The 17,889-nt window shown below is 46.5% G+C and overlaps 1 protein-coding gene and 1 non-coding gene across 2 annotated transcripts in view; one reads left to right on the top strand and one right to left on the bottom strand.

Moving 5' to 3' along the window:
• Plekha7 (pleckstrin homology domain containing A7) overlaps window positions 1-17,889 on the bottom strand; it is a 187,929-nt gene that overhangs the window by 87,295 nt on the left and 82,745 nt on the right.
• On the top strand, window positions 9,279-9,390 carry LOC114703720. Its single transcript, XR_003736173.1, has one exon. It is a non-coding gene; the product is annotated as a U6 spliceosomal RNA (small nuclear RNA).

The raw sequence follows: 17,889 nt of genomic DNA, 5'->3' as shown, positions 1-17,889 counted from the left end.
TTGTGGGAATGGAGAGAAAGGGGAAGAGAGAGAAGGGAGGTTTTTTCCTTAATGAGGCTTTTACATAGGATACAGGGCAGCCCCAAGGGGCGGGTCAGAATACTAGAAACAGGTAGTTGTGGGTGCTAGAAACTGTACCCAGGTCCTCTGGAAGAGCACTAAGTGCTCTTAAGCATTGAGCCCTCTCCCCAGCTCCCATATCACATTCTGTATCACCTTCTATTTCAGGCACCTCCCACCTGAATATAACCCTAGGAGCAGGTACTGTTCTCTTCATTTCACAGAGGAAACTGAGGATAAGAACCACTAGGAGAGCCAGATGGTGGTGGCTCACACCTTTAATCTCAGCACTCGGGAGGCAGAGACAAGTGGATCTCTGTGAGTTCAAGGCCAGCCTGGTCTACAAATCAAGTTCCAGGATAGCCAGGGCTACACAGATAAACCCTGTTTCAAAAAATCAAATCAAAACAAACCAAACCAAAAAAATCACTAGAGATCTGTAGAAATTGATACAGCTAGAGAGGGCTGGAACCAAGGTTCAACCCAGGCCCTCTGACCTAAAAGATTTGGGGGGAGGTCAAAGGTTGGACTACTCTCCATCAGACAATAACCCAAGGGCTGAGGATGTGGCTCTGTTTGCAGAGTGCCTGTCTATCATGCCCAAGGCCCTGGGCTCCATCCCTGGTATATCTTGTAATTTCAGCACCCAACCCATAATCCTAGCACTCAGAAGGTAGAAGCAGAAGGATCAAGAATTCAAAGTCATACACAGCAACATACCAAGTTTGAGACTAGTGTGAACTACATGAGATCTTGTCCCCACAAAAAGACAACAAGGCAAAAATCAGTTTTGTTTTTTTTTTTTTTTATATTGTCAAGGAAGAGGAAAGGATAAGTTGCTCTTACTAGATTCTCCATCTCCTGGACACAATCCCCAGGCCTCTCTGTCCCCATGGAAGCCCCAGCACTTGGGGTGGGTGGGTGCAGATAAAAGTCCAGAATTTGATGATGGTTTTTACTGATAAGATTCCTGCCTTTTTTTAAAAAAATGATTTATTTTTATTTTCTGTGCACTAGTGTTTTATCTGCACATATGTCTGTGTGACAGTGTCAAACTGCCTGGAGCTGGAGCTCCAGACAGTTGTGAGCTGCCCTGTGGGTTCTAGGAATTGAACCCAGGTCCTCTGGAAAAGCTGGCTGTGCTCCTAACTGCTGAGCCATCTCTCCAACTCCAGCATTCCTGCTTTTGAAGAGGATTGTGTAAAGAAATGAGCCTGGCCATGGTGGTGCACACCTTTAATCTCAGCACTTGGGAGGCAGAGGCAGGTGGATCTCTGTGAGTTCGAGGCCAGCCTGGTCTACAGAGTGAATTCCAGGACAGCTAGGACTGTTACACAAAGAAACCCTGTTCGAGAGAGAGAGAGAGAGAGAGAGAGAGAGAGAGAGAGAGAGAGAGAGAGAGAGAGAGAGAGAGAAATGAGTGCACACAGCATCCTTCTTAGCACCTCCCACTCTATAGCTGCACATCACTGCTTCTGAATCACACATTGAAATCAAGCCTTTCCCAATCCAAGTTCCATTCCCCAGTGTCAAACTGTGTGGGCAGCGAAGGACATAGACAGCAGAGAGCTTGCTCAGTGAACAGCTTTCTCTGCTGAGTGATGGTATCTGATGCATGTTAAACGCCTCCCTGCAATCTCTCAAGTGACTATTAATCAATGAACCAAGAACAAAGGGCTCCAAGGGAAAATCTGCCACTGCAGAAGAAAGCAAATCGTGAGTGGCATCCTAGCTGATGCATAGGGGGCAGATGGCCATGGTCAGTACAGTCACTTTGAGGAGTTGGGCCTACCAGTCACAAGGTAAGACAACAAAAGAGCCATCTACAAACAGGCAAAAACCTGCCTTTTCCCAGCCTTATCTGGGCACTGGCCAAGCCAAGAAGAGAACTTACCACAACTGCCTAAAGAAGAAACGTGGATCAGTGCAATAGCACATAGCTACAGTCCCAGCTGCTTGGGCCCAGGAGTTTGAGGTCGGTCTGAACAATATTGTGAGATCTCATTTTAAAGATAGATAGATGGGGCGGAGGAACTATTGGGGAAAATTATAAAGGCCACTCCACGTAGTTAAAAGGAAGATTTATTTAGTGGGATGACTTACAAATGAAGGAATGGATAGGTCGCGGGGGTCTGGGGAAAGTGTATCGCAATCCAGCGGTGTTCTCTGGAGCTCTGCACAATCAATCTCCACTATCCAGGGTCCAGGCGCAGAGAGCGCGCCCAGAGCGAGCGCTTGCCCATCCAGCTCTCAGGTTTCCAGCACCTCCCCTCGCCCCGCCTCGTAGGCGTGACAGTTGCCAGAGTCTCAATGGGGGTTGGAGCTTCCAGATCCAACCTGGAATGGCTACCCACTACAAGGAACTGCCAGGGGTCAGTAAAGTATTTCCTACACAGGCAACAGGTCCAGGACCTCATGGCCAGCGTCTATGTAAAAGCCGGGTGTGGCAGTGCTCTTGTAATCAGAGTCAGAGAAGGGAAGGCAGGGGGATCCCTGGAGCTCACTGGCTGGCTGTCCATCAGGCCAGCCTGGGCAAATCAGTGAGCCTCGGGTCCCAGTGTGAAAGCCTGCCTCAAAACGCAAAGAGGACAGCATCTGAGGAATAACAGCCAAGGCTGTCCTCCCTGGACTCGGTTTCCCTCCCACTGGAAAAGTCATCTCAAGACGGAGGCATGCACCATGCTCCACCATTCCCCTTCTTCCACCACAGTCAGACAGTCAGGGAGGCCAGCAGGCTGCATGGTGGCTGCAGAGCTCCCAGTGCTGAGGGACGGCAGAGGCAGGGTGGCAGCTCTCAGAGTCGTCATGCCGCATCTCCTCATTCCGAGTTCCTGAAAGGGAAGGGCTGTGGGGATGGAGCACCTCTGCCCTCAGTGGCCCAGAAAGGCTGCTGGTTGCTAATCACTTTCTGTGAGTTCTCACGAGCAACTTGCGTGTGCTGTTTTTGCTTTGGGAACAGAGCGATTAGAACGGGATTCGGCCTTCATGACTGCAACGGAGGCTGTCGTGGGAGGGCCTGCCCCACAGGCACACGTGTGGCTCAAATGTGAACTTGAAAGTCGATTAAGGAAATATGCAGTTTGGTACTGAAGGCCTCTCAGGGAGTGAGGAAAATGGCAAATGCTCATTTCAGGGCTCTGGGTAGCAATCACTACCCACTCCCGGTGTATTCAGTCATCACCATGACAACCACCCAAAGTCTTCCTTCCTTTGTGGCAAAGACAATAGAAATTTTAATTAAGGCCATTTTTTTTTTTCTTTGATCAGTTGGAAGAAAACATTCAGATAATGTCATTCAGAAGTACATGACCAGGAACAGTTTAGGAATTAAAAAATATTTTCATCAAGTCACATGACCCTACCCCTACATCCCCAAAGCCTAGTCTCCGGCCTTCTCAAGAACTCAGATTTTACAGAGCTCATAAATTTAGATTTGTCTGGATATTTGATCCAACATCATAAAGCTGTGTAAACATTCCAATGTAATTTTCTGGCTCTGACTGAGAACAGGGTTCTAGCTATTTTTATTTCAGTCATAAATTCAAAAGGTCTGATCCATTTTACACAGGCTTGATGCACAATGGCCTTTGGACAGAACAGATCTGGATCCCTGTGGTGTACCCTGTGTGATCAGGGCTGGCCTTTGACCTTCTCTAGATCCTTCCTACCTGGAAGACAGAAGTAGGAAGGCCACTGTAAAAAACATGTCAGTGAGAAGCAATAATGATCATTTTATATATATATGCATATGAGCTGTCAATAACAACAATGAAACAAAGCAATTATTATTTTGCCCCAAGTAACAAAAGAGGTCTGGTCCTCTCTTCCTATGAAATATCTGACACATACTGGCTCCTCTCCCTCCTCCATCCTAAACCCAGGCTCTTGTATCTCTTACTTGGATTATCCTGCATAATCTCTTAACTTCTAGAACCTTCTGTACAACTCATGGTCCTCAGGACCACCAACCCATGTAGATTGCTCACTCTGCTCTATGTGAACTTCCTGTAGGATTTTCGGGGTGGAGGAATGACACTGGATTTTACCGGAAACCATTTTTATTTTAAAGGCCTTTGACATAAATGGAGGGCTAGAAAATACCAGTGTTGCCAGTGACAAGGCTTGGCTGAGAGGTGCTTGCTGGCAAGCCTGACCCCCCCAGAACTCACATGGGGGAGATGACTAACTCCTGGAAGTGGCCCTCTCACCTCCACATGGCACAGTAATAACGCATGTTTGAATACACACACACACACACACACACACACACACTGTTCTTAATGGGATGGGGAAAATCTCAGGAAGGGTGACTTGTCAAAGGCAAAGAGCCTTTGTAAGCCTAACGGCAGGGCCAGAAGCTTGCTCTGGGGTCTTGGGAGGAACAGGGAGCCACAGGGCTATGGGCAGGCAGGGAAGTGTTCAGCAGATGAGGCTCCAGGAGTAGGCACTCAGCGGAGCTGCCCTCCGTTTCCTCCACCATGGCACAGAGACCTCACGTGCAGACAGACACCCCTGCACAAACTGAGCAGGAAGGCTTTGAAGCCCCAGATATTCTACCCATGACCCCAAGAAACACAGGTCATACTCTATGCTGCCCGCGTTCTATGTGTTAGGAAGGAACTGTGCATATTTCAGCTCTCACAGCTGTGAACCTTCAGCTGGATTCTGACTGTGTGACTACACAATCTGCTCCCAAACATGCAGTGTGTGCACGGTTGGCCTAACAAGCGTGTTTGGACGATGCAGCGAAACAGTCTTAGGAGCATAGACACCGCGACAGTTCTTTCCTGGACTCCAGTGTAGCTTGTTACATCTCCTCCTCTTGACCTGACCACTCAGCTCCACCACCATCTAGATCATCTCCTCCTTGTCACAGAGTCCACACAAATTTATACAAATCCAAGTGATGGGAAGAACTGGTCAAGGTCCGTAGTGGTCAGGCAGGGCAGGGAGAAAGGAGATGATAAAAGGCAGGAGGCTCCGAACTAGGCCCTCTTTGTGTCTGTCAGGCCAGTTTGTGGACAACCACCTATGAGATCTGTCACTTTTTTTTCCCCTAAGAAAACTATTTTCCTAGAACAGAAATTCTAAATTTAATCTTTAAGCTGCTCATCATGCGGAAGCCGTGCATAACCCAACAGAATATATATTGCATGAAAGTTTATTTTTTGCTTGTTATTTACAAAAAGTAATATGCAGCCCTTAGGAAAAAAACCTAGAAATGGAGAAAAGCTGAGGGGGGAATATCACTTCTAGGTCTACTGACACAATTATCTGAGAGCTAAATATTTAATTTTGTGCTAAAGCAAGCCCTTGTCCCTAGTAGATTTTGTTGAAGATGAACTAATAAAAATAAAAAGTTTAAAAAAAAAATTGTGTGGGACTTAACCACTGTCTTCTCAATTCTACCTCTAGCAGCTCATCCTTTAGGTGAGCAAGGTCCTTTCCAGCATGTTTGCTTTGGTGGAGAGAGCAGAGAGGACAGCTTTATTGAGATTCAGTTCACAAGTCATTCAAGTCTCCATTTTGTAAGTTCATTGCAACAGCTTTGAGTACATTCAGAGTGGTACAGCCATCACGTCAATCAGTTACCCCCCAACACGCTCCTATCCCGCACAGGTACCTTGCCTTGTATCTGTAGACGCAGTCATAGTGGTACAGCCATCCCGTCAATCAGTTTGACCTCCCTAAGAACATGCTCCTATCCCACAGTAGTACCTTGACTTGTGTTTGTAGACACAGCTAAGGAGGACCAAGACAAAGGGCCGCTTGAATACAAGACCAGCCTGGGTAACAGCAAGACCTTATCTTAAAAATATAAAGTTAAAAAGGCTGTCTACCCAATCTTCTAACCATCACCCCCTCACTCTATCCCTGGGCAACAATGAATCTACTTTCTATCTTCATAAACTTTTCTTGTGAATATTAGCAGGATCATATGTTATCACCTCTCATGACCGGTTTCCTCCACTTAGAATAAACCTTTTAAGGCTCATCCTTATAACATTCTCAATATTTTGCTCCTTTTCATTGTCAAGTAATATTCCATTGTACAGAGCTATACTGCATTTTTTTTTTTCACTTCGCTGGTAGACATCTAGGTTAGACTACATTCACTTTTAGGATGTCATGGATAATGCTGCAGTGGACAATGAAAGTTTCTGTGGGCACTTTCATTCTCATTTCTCCTGGGAGTGGAATTCATCAGTTTTGGGGGGAACTCTACACTTAAACTTTTGTGAAGCATCATACTGGCTTTCTCAGTGGCTCCCCCACATGAATCATTCATCTTTAAAATGTAGAACGTGGGTGGCACATGCCTTTAGTCCCAGCACTTGGGAGGCAGAGGCAAGTGGATCTCTATGAATTCGAGGCCAACCTGGTCTACAAAGTGAGTTTCAGGACAGTTAGGATCATTACACAAGATAAACCCTGTCTTGAAAACCAAAAACCAAACAACAAACAAACAAAACAAAAATAAGTAAATAAGATGTAGAATGCCCCGATCTGAGTTTTCACCCTCCATGTTTTCAGGCCCTCACTCTCAACTATGACCCCAAAATGTCAAATGGAAACATTTTTTAAATAAGCGATTCCTAAGTTTGAAGTTGTTTGCTGTTCTAAGTCACACAACAAAATCTTGCACTGTTTGCTTCATGCCCCCATTTGACACCTGGTATCATCTCAGTTATCAAATTAGCTATCTCAGTGCCACAACACTTTATGTTCAAGTAACTCGTATTTTACTTAGTAACAGCCACAAGCAGCAAGGAAAGTGAGGCAAAGTTGGACGTAGTGGTGCACATCCAAGATCCCCAGCTCCCTGGGAGGCTGAGATGGGAGAGTCACTAGCTCCAGGTCAGCCCCGGCTACAGAGAGAGACCCTGTCCTGGAAAGAAACAAGAGTAGTGATGATGGGAAGGAGGCAGCAGGGTGTGGGGGCAGACAGCTCTACTCTGGTGCTATGTGGTGGCACTGCAGGGCACAAGTGGAGAAGCACAGGACTGCTGGGTCCACCATCCCTCTGGGGTGATGGTGGTGGTGAGTACCATCTGTGATTTAAGGTAGCATTGGAGTCTTGAGACACATACCAGCAGATAGCAGGACTACCACGGAGACATCATGCTTTCCTCAACAGCTAATGGCACTCATTGAGCATCTTCCCATGTGCTCAGTGGATAGTTATAGATCTTATTTAGCCCAACTAAGCTTTAAAAAAAAAAAAGGCTATCCTAGGGGCTGGAGAGATAGCTCAGCAGTCAAGAGCACTGGCCATTCTTCCAGAGGACCCAGATTCCCAACAACCATGCAGTGTCTCACAACCAGCTGTTAACTCTAGTCCCAGGAGATCCAACACCCTCTTTCGGCTCTGAGGGCACTACACACACATGCTGTACAAATAACACATGTAGGCAAAATACCCAAACACAAAAATAAAAATGAGTAAGTCTTAAAATTTTAATTGCAAGTCCTCTGGACAGGGACAGTATCTGAATTCAAATGTCTTTTATAGTTGAACTGTCCTGGGCAAGTCACTTTTTATGAGCTTTAGATTTTGGATTTCCATGCAGATAGCAATCTAACTACCAGAGAGGGAGCACTGGAATACAGTGTGTCTAACACACAGCTGGGCACACGTGCCTAGCACATAACAGTTACTAACAATGGACTTGATGTTAACACTTTGTAACCCACAAATCCTTTGAAACAGCTCAACACACAGAGAGATGCTAAGACTGACAGAAGAGAATTAAGAACTCAGGGCAGGGGGAGGTAGGGGAGGGACAGAGGAATAGACCTGCAGTTAGAATAGTCCATTTTCAGTCTTCTTTTGGCTATCACTGTGAAATTAGTTTTGAACTTGCTCCTCCCCATTCAGTACTGATTCAAGCACCAAACCCACTGAATTAAGCTCTGAATTTCTGTTTGGAATAGCTTGAGTAGGCTGGCAAGACAGCTCAGTGATGACCTGAGCTCAATCCCTGGAATCCACATGGTAAAATGAGAGAACTGACTCCCGCAAGTGGTTCACTGACCTCCTCATGCATGCTGTGGCACCCCCACATACATATGTACAAATACATACATGTAATAAAAGTGATTTTGGAATCGTGTGTGTTAAGCCTCTTACCCCACTGAATTCTTACTGAACAGGAAGGAAGCAGGTTACTTGCTGGATCTCAGGACAGCCAGACACTGCATGGCAACACAAACATCAAGTCACAAGGACGAGTGGACAGAATGTGTTTGGGATCTATCTCATGTGGGGGGAGGAGGAACTCCTTCCCAGAGGCTCCTGGGAAAGGTGAGAACCGCAGAGGGCTGGTAGCTAAGCTTCCCACAACCCTCCGAATCCTCTGCACGGCACAGACATCCCTGTTAGGATTTTTTCTCTCTTTGTGACGGGTCCTAAGGACACTGCTTTCCTCTTCAGGCTGTGGGTGAGGAAGGGAAAGGCCTCCTCTATGCAAGCCTCCTGGCCTAGAAACAGCTCAGAGCAGAAAGGAGAGCAGTGGCTCCAAACTCAGAGGAAAGACAGGTTGTCCTTGACAAGGCTCACACCACAGAGCACCACAGGTCAGAGTAACACAAGCCACTTCACAGAGAAAGTCTGTTTGCCATTCAACACCCAAGGAAGAGTCGAGCCGGGAGAGCGGCTGGCCTCCCACAGACTGACACGGCTCCAGAAGCCATTTATCTGGACAGTGCACAGTCAGAGAGCAATCAGCCCTTCTGGCATTTGTTCTTCGTAGTAGGTCCCCTGCTTTGGAGACCCAGAATTGTATTGCTGCCACTTGACTGGTGAGCAAGTCCAAAGCTAGAGCAAGCTCTACATCCCTGCTGCACCACGGTGCACATCACTCTTTACCCTGGTGTTTTTAACAGATGAAACGGCAGACCCTTCCCCAAGCCCTTGAAGCTGTCAATGTGTGACACACTTGCATTTTTCAATTTCTTCTGAGGTCCTCTGAACAGTCTGTCACTGCCTTAAAATAATTCCCTTGTTCCTGGGCTGGAGAGATAGCTCAGTCGTTAAGAATACTTGTTCTTGCAGAAGACCTGGGTTCATTTCCCAGCACCCACAAAGTTGCTAACAAATATCTGGAACTCTAGTTCTGGGAATGTAATGCCCTCTTCTGGCCTCCATGGGCATTGCACTCACTTGGCTAACTTGGATGCATGCAAAACATCAATCACACAAAAAAAATAAAGTCACTATTTTTTTTTAAATATAGCAGCATATATACTAAAATTGGAAGAATACAAAGACAATTAGCATGGCTGCTGCACAAGGATAACATGCAAATTTGTGAAGTGTCCCATATTTTTAAAAGATCCTCATTTTTTTCCTGTTAACATTTATTAAAGTTACCTACAATTCTGTAGGAATACATTGCTTTACTTATGTCCCTCACTCACTAGACACAAGCAAGAGCTGGTGCCTACAATATCCCCATTCATCAGAATATAAAACCTCAAATTCCACCATAATTTTTTTCCAGATCAACATTTCTATAGTCAGTATGGTTTTACACTGTTTTTACAGTGAGAGAATAGAAATTATCCACGTGTCTGACCCTCAGAAGAGGGCTATGCCAAACATGGTGTTTGTATTTGATTGTCTAATCTACAGATCCCAAGCTTAGATGTTTATGTAATGAAAACCAGGCAATATCTGTATTGTATCTTAAACATTACTCCTAGATGCCAAGACCCTGTTGCTGAAGACACTGCATACTTTGGCTGCAGGACACAGAAAAATCAAACTATAACTGAGATGGAAACTCCCTCCCTGTGGTCAAGCCTCCACAGTGCTGGAATGTGCCAGCAGGCTGCTGAATGGGGAGAAGCCATCAATGCATTAGGATCAGTGGATCCTGCATACCACAAACCCCAACCTGGCAGGTAGGATCTGTCCACTCCCGCAACAGTGTCATGATTGCTATGGGGGTAACCAACCACTTTCTGATTAGATTTGAGACCTGCTTCATTGACAGGAATTCGTGCCTGGTTCTGTAAACCATAACTGCTAGAGGGCAACCTCCCACTATTTTCTAAAGGGCCATTTATTAAATTGCCTTCTAAATGTTTATGTTTATTCCTTAAGATTAGTCCAGCTTTTCAACTTTGGTCAAAGAAGCTTCTTTTTATAGAGACTCATAACTAGACAAAGCAGGGAGACTAAGTGACTGCTGAGTGATCAGCCCTAAACAGGACACCTCCCTCTTTCACACACTTATATACCAAGGCCTGGGGACATCCTGGAAGAGGTGATGAAAAGATTTTAAGAGCTGGAGGCTGGGGAGGAGCTCTGTGAAACACTGCCTGGACTGGACATGGCCATTACACTATGAACTTACAGCAGCTGCGGCTACCTGCACAAGATCAAGCCTATCAACACTCCAGCAAGATGGGAGAGGAAAGATCCAAGGCCTTGTCCCTAACTGAGGAGCTATTGGCAGCTGGCTGATGGCAGAGGGGGAATCATTTTTCTCAGTGTTATAGCCACTAGTGAGTTGCCCATGCTCACACAAGCAGCACTAATTAAACTCCAGGAATCATAAGGAATAAAATAAAATACATGGCAGTAGTGGGAAAGGTTGATGGGAAGAAGAGGTCCAGAGGGAGTGAGGGGACCAGAGAGGGAAATGGGGTGTGAGAATAGAATCAAAATGCGTTATGTACATCATGAAGTTGTCAAATAAATAAAAATACACATGCATACACACGCATGCACTCACACACACACCAATTATGTTTATGACAGTGGTGGCGCATGCCTTTAATCCCAGCACTCGGGAGGCAGAGCCAGGCAGATCTCTGTGAGTTCCAGGCCAGCCTGGGCTACCAAGTGAGTTCCAGGAAAGACGCAAAGCTACACAGAGAAACCCTTTCTTGAAAAACCAAAAAAGAAAAGAAAAGAGGAGAAAAGAGAAGAAATGAATGGATAAAAGCAGATCAAGAATATTAATTCTAAAATTCTGAAATTATGGATACTATCTCTTCTGCCTGCTTCTGTGAAGATCCTGCTCATTGTAGAAAAATTCATAAAATAAAGCAGACCGGAGGTGTGGTTCAGTTAGCAGAGGGCTTGCCTAGCATATACACGGCCATGGGCTTGACCCTCAGTGCACATAAACCAGGAGTGCTGTGCACACCTGTAATCCCATCATCTGGAAAACAGAGGCAGGAGAATCATCAGCTACATAGGGGCTTGAGGCCAGCCTGGGACACTGGGGGTCCTGAAGAAGAAGGGACAGAAATAAGAAAAGAAGGGAAAGGAATGGAACAAGGAGGGAGGGGAACCATAAAGATGTAAATTACCCATAACCACCACTAGTCATACTAATTTGGTGTTCTGCCACCTGTTATTTATGTAAGAATTAAAATTCATAAATACATTTTGCACGTATTGCTTGCAAAGGTTTTTGGCCTTTCAGATGGGGGGGTATATGAAATGTTTAGACAAGTGTGGGAGACACAGCAAGGGAAAGCATGGGGACTGTGTGCACAGGGTGGCTGAAGGCAGCCTGCCCGCTGTGCCCTGCAGCACCTGGCCACACTACACCATATTGGTAAACCTACTCTAAACAGGGGTGCCTTCCCAGCCTTTTCCTGAAGCTCCAGAAGGCACATACAGTGAAATGAACATGGGTGCTTCACCTCCTTATTTACTTAATTGTTTTATTATTTTATATTTTTGGTTGTGAGCCTAGCCTTTAACGGCTGAGACATCTCTCCAGCCCTGTTTTATTATTTTAAGCTTTTGAGGCAGGGTCTTGCTATGTAGTACTGGGTGACCTACTATTCATAACAATTCTCCTGCCTCAGCCTCCTAAGTGCTAAGAGTATGTTGTGTATCCCCAAGTCTGTTTTCCTTCTTTGAAACAAACAAAAAACAAACAAACAAAACCCAAGATTTTCTTTAATGGTGTATATTGAGTGCAGGTACACAGAGTCAAGAAGAAGGCATGGTATCCCTTAGAGCTTTAGTTAAAGATGGCTGTGAGCCACCTGATACAGGTCTTCTGTAAGAAAGAACATTTCTCACTCTTAATCACTATGTTATCTCTCTGCATATGAATAGTGTGCCTGCAGAGGTCAGAAGAGTAAGAGTATAACTCCCCTGGAAGTGGAGTTACAGATAGCTGTGAGCTGCCATGTGGTGCTAGGAACTGAACCTGGGTCCTCTGTAAAAAGCATTCTTGACCATTGAACCATCGCACCAGCCCCCAATTTCTTTATTCTCCTACATCTTCTACACTGAAGTCAAACTTCTATCCTAGTGAAAATGAGTTTAAACGACTTTCCTCAAGGTCACCAGGACCCAAAGCATCTGTTAGGCAGTTTCCCTTTGGGACTCTCAGCCTCCCTCCCACTCCCACCCCTAGTGGGCTGCTTGGAGGGATAACAGGACACAGTCCACTGCATCTGCAAGAAATAGTCGCCAGCAACTCTTTTGAGCATGTCCCCCAAGTGGAGAGAGAAGCGGAAATACCCCTGGAGAATCAGGCTGAGAGGGTCAGTTCTCAGTGGTGCGCTTTACCCAGTTCTATATTACTCCCCAGGCCCCTGGGGGCCATGGATCAAGCACTGGGTGTAAGTCAGACCCCTGAGATCAGAGCTTACTGTTCATCTTCTTCCCCCTGTTCTCCAAAACAGGGTCTCACTGCTATGTAGCCCTGGCTGTCCAAGAACTCACTCTGTAGACCAAGTTGGCCTTGAACTCACAGAGATCAGCCAGCCTCTGCCTCCCAAGTGCTGGATGACAGGAGTGTCCTCTGGCCTCAGCACTTCCCATAGGAAGCATTTCATCTATCCAAGGCAGGCCTGACCTCCACTCCACAATAGGGAAGGTTACAGGTTTTGTTCAGGCAGATGCAGACCCTGTGGACAGCATTCCTGACAGCAGGTAGCCCTGAGGCTCCTGGGGTCAGCAGCAGCCCTTCTCTCAGGCTCTCAGCACTGCCAGGGTCAAAGAGCAGCTTAGCAAGCTGGGTGACACCCATCAAAATGGCTACCTGACAAACAGGACTGCTGTGGGTGGACCCATGTCCCCGACAAAATTCATGTTTGAAGTGCCCCCCCATCCCCCAGGACTTTAGAATGTAGTCATACATTCAGAGGACAGATCTGAATGTTCAAAAGGTCACTGAATCCTGCACTAGGCATGACAATGGCACCTGAAGACCCAGCTGCTCACAGACTAGAGCAAGGGGAAAGGTCGAGACCAGCATGGACAGCACAGTGAGACCATGTCTCAAAACAAACAGGTCTTAATGCATATGACATGACTCTGAGGAGATGAAGAGCTGACAACTAGACACTGGGTGGCCGCAGTCTGCAAGCCAAGGACACAGGTCTCCGAGGACAAACATACCAACACCTTGACTATTAGCCTCCAGGCTGAAAACACACATTTATGTTGCTTAAGCCACCCAGCATTTTGCGATAGCAACCCAGGCACACTAACATAGGAACCTATAAGCATCTATGGGCTTATAGGTGGGTGGAACTGCAGGTGGGGCACTGTTAATTGCAGGGAAGGAATGAGGCCACTTAGGCTTCATGAACTGACAGGATCCTGATTCTCATTTCTCCCACTGGGTGACTTTGAGTATGCCATCAACCTGTTTCCTCACTTCTAAAATGGAGAAAGCATGGTGCCTTCTCTGTGAGGTGTCTAGGTGGATGAAATGAGGTGTGCAATAATGGCTGACCACACATGCATTGGTACAAACACTCAACAATAAGTATCATTCAGACTACTCATTAATATGATAGCCACATTATCAGAGCAACTCTCAGTAGAAGAAACTGGCCAAATGTGCTGGCTAGTTTTTATGTCAACTTGACACAAGCTAGAGTCACCTGAGGGGGGAACCTCAGCTGAGAAAATGCCTCCAGAAGACTGGGCATATGGCAAGCCTGCAGGGCATGTTTTAAATTAGTGATTGATGCTAGAGGGCCCAGTCCATTGTGAGTAGTGCCACCCCTGAGCTTGTGGTCTTGGGTTTGATTAGAAAGCAGGCTGAGCAAGCCATGAGGAACAAGCCAGTAAGTAGCACTCCTCTATGCCTCCAGGTTCCTGCCAGGTTTGAGTTCCTACCTTGGCTTCCCCCAGTGGACTAGGATTCAAGATATGTAAGCCGAATAAAGCTTTTTCTCCCAACACTGCCTTTGGTCATGCTGTTTCATCACAGCAATAGTAACCCTAACAAAGACACAAAGGGACAAGGTTAAAGGTATGGGAAAAATGAAAAGAAGATTTCAGCTCCTCTGGCCATTATTTTTGCCAGGCATCCTCACAGGAATTGGAACCCTTTTGTGTTTTTGCCTTTCCTTCTTGAGATGTTCTAAGAATCAAAGACAATCATGCATGTGTTATGTGTATTTTGATAAAACTCCATCCATAAGTTACTGGGAGCAAGACTGGTTCACAAGACCTACAGAGCAACATTTGAAGGGGTTGAAAGCAGCGACAGCAGCCTGCATGTCCTTCCCGACCCACCCCACCATCTGATGCAGCAGCTAGAATGTGCAGATGTCAACCAGAGCCTTAGAACCTGCAGCACCTGGGCCTTTGTCCCACCCTGCCCTGTGACAATTCAGATGTTTCTACCTCTCTGCTGCTTTCTCTGCTCCGAGTTCACCTAGGAGCATCTCTGCAGACTCCTGCTGGCTTCTCATCTGACCCTCTGTGAGTGCCAGTAATACCAAAGGAAAAGGTGTCAGTGGCTTGGTTTTCATAAAACATTTGACAGCCCTTCAGAAACTCACCACAAAAGAGAAAAATAAATAAATAAAAATAAAAAACAAAAACTGGCTTCTGTTAGTCAAAGGAAAAACCAACTGGCCAGTCTTGCAAGACAATGGGTCCCAGAGGCTTTCAATAGTCACCTGGGAGGAGGGGAAGATTAAAATCCCATGGGCAGAAGATGAAGGGTAATAGACTTGGCCAATTCACAACTAGAATCACTATGCTGAGATCTGCACTTTTCACTAAGAAATCTCAAGTGCTGGTAATTAGACCTGAATTTTATCATTGCCACTTAATAGATGAGTAATGTTTTATAAACATTTCCACATACAAGGTGTCACTTCATTCTCATTGACAAACATTTTTTTTCATCATAATCAGCTAAGACAAGGCACCATAGAAGGTTAAGCGACTTGCTCAAGATCGCACAGCTGGGAAGCACAGGGCTGGCAGAGAAGCCACAGACTAGAAGCCAAAGCAAGAGGTCTTTCCAAATTGATTTATGCCTTCCTCCATGGGCCAAGATACAGGCGAGAGGAGAGCTCATATGCAGTGTGACTTCTATTTATATGTGTAACCCTGCACATTAGCCAAGCTGGAAAGAAGCCAATTATGCAAATTATAAAAGTAAAATCCCCAAACATAAAGCTGTCAGGGAGCAGCTCGAGCCACAGCTTCTCCCATGAAACTAGTGGTCTTGACTGGGATGATTCTGCACCCAGAGGATGTTTGGCAACACTGGAGACATTTTTCATACTTACAAGTAGGAGGGGCTACTAGAGAGTGTGAGTGTGTGTGTGTGTGTGTGTGTGTGTGTGTGTGTGTGTGTGTGTGCGTCACAAGCCGGTGACGCTTCTCAAAGGTATGAACACTATGCAAATTTATGCAAATTTGATGTGATGGTGTTAGCCTTCCAGGTTCTTGGGCAAGTTAACCACATTGCATCTCTTTACTATAAAACAAGATGGGGGGAGCAATGTGACATAGTAATTCTCAATCGTTCTTATGCCCAGGCAATGGCCTTGGAGTCTCACTAAAATATAAAATCAATTCCTAGAAATTCTGTAGCTGTCACCATCACCTGGGACATCAGTTGAATACTACAGTCCTGCCAATGGCACAGGTGCAGGTGACTCCTAATCTTTCTAAGCAAGATTTGCAAGTCTGGGGAACACTGGCTAGCCTAGAGGTGACAAGGGCTTTCTCTAGGGAGTACTAGCTTCTGCAAGGCTGAGAGGGCTGAAGGCAGCCCAGCAGATGAAAGGAGCAGCTGCCCCACCAAAACGGCCCTCACAGAGCAAAGCTCCAGCCACAAGCACCCAGAGAGGCTGAGGGAGGATGCTCCAGCCATGGAGAACAGCCATGAGCTAGTCACAGAAAGACACTGTGGACACACCCAAGTATGGCAAAGGGTCTTTTTTCCACCCCAGCAGTGATTTGCCCCCATTAACTCCTTTGGGGAAAGGTACCCACAACATTCTCCAGGAAGCTGGCTGACCTGAGCCTCAGGGTAGAAGAGTGCCATGCCGCAGGCACCCAATCCTTTGACTGATCTTTTCTCTAAGGCACAGATCAAACACTTATGGTCTGGTAGTACAGTTTTATCCTAACATCCAAAGAGCTAAACAAGAAAGAAAAGAAAAATAGAGGGAGGAGATTTCAGGCCCTGGCTGAAGAACCACACAGAGGCAAATGTATATCCTACTTCTTCCTTTTCAGCTTTTGACGTGAGCTAAGCATCCTCATCCTGCCCACATCACCTGCTCAGTTACCAGGTAGAGGGACACAGCTGGATCACAGCCTGCACAGGATCTCCACAAAGGCATCAGGAATGTCTGGGTATGTGCTCATCTATCATTCTCCCTTCTGCTTCCCGGGGCGATATGAAACAAACTTCTGCGGCAGGCATCTTGGTTTTCAGATGCTCGTCTTCCCATAAAGACAGTGCTGATACGATGTGCCAGGCATGCCTTACTCCTAACATTAGGAGAATTGGAGGGCATTAGGACTACCTGTACAATTTTTTTTTTGTTTTTAATGATACTCCCATCCAAAACAGAGCCTCCACACCAGGCCCCGGGCATCTAACTCAGGAATTCTAAGTATAGCCAGAGATATAGCATTTGTGGGCACACATAGCACAAGTGGGGATCTTGGGCTCCAACTTGGAGCTAAGCACCAGGGACATTCATCATCAAAGTGAATCCAGGCTAGCAATGAAAGGAGAAAGAAAGGCATGCTCTTGAAAGGAGGAGAAACAGTCTGGTGTGGCTGGTTAAGGTGGGAGCACACAGGGCACTGGTTTGCCTCTGCGGTGCTGGTTTTATTTCAGCCCAGCATTATACTGTGCCCGGCACCAAGGGAGGGAACAGCACATTGTAAGAGGTAAGCATCTCCTTTTAGGACTATTCAGTCACCCAGGCTTCGGTGTGTTCACAAGGAAGTGGATCTGCTGGTGCTGAGGAAGGGCAGGGCAGCATGCAGCTAGAGGAAGCCAGCTGGCCTGGGCCAGGTCCCTGAGGACCTTGGTTCCACCTCCTACAGCAGGTAATCCCCCGACCCCAGGGGCTGGGGGCCTCCAGTCCTGGACTCTATCCTCAGACACTGGCTCCACCCTGATGGGGCTGTCGCCAGTCAATTCTAAAATGCACAAGTGGGCAACAAAGGGTGCTCTGGCTGCCCTCGAAGCTGCAGCTTCCTGCATGTCATCTCCCTTCCAAATTAGCATGCTCCTCTCTGGATAGAAAGCCGGTGTCTTCTGATAAAGGACACTGGCTAAGAAAGGTGGCCCTGCTATTTGGCAAGGGTGGATAGCCCAGACCAGACCCAGCCTCTTGTATTTGCAAAAGCTGTCCCGAGACCAAAATGAACCTGATGACCCTCCCTTTAGAGGTCATCCCTCTTCAATGTATACCAATAGCTTAGTCAACTAGCTCTGGAGACAATCCCATCAGTGGCCCCAATCACATCTTTTCCCAGAGAATGAATCTGATGGACCTGCTGCGTCATGCGCCGCTCTGCATGATAACTGCCCCACAAACCTGTAGAGAGCAGGGAGGTCTGGGCGA

This window comes from Peromyscus leucopus, chromosome 1, assembly GCF_004664715.2.
Source record: "Peromyscus leucopus breed LL Stock chromosome 1, UCI_PerLeu_2.1, whole genome shotgun sequence".
NCBI lineage: Eukaryota > Metazoa > Chordata > Mammalia > Rodentia > Cricetidae > Peromyscus > Peromyscus leucopus.
This window is presented reverse-complemented; position numbering and strand designations above follow the sequence as displayed.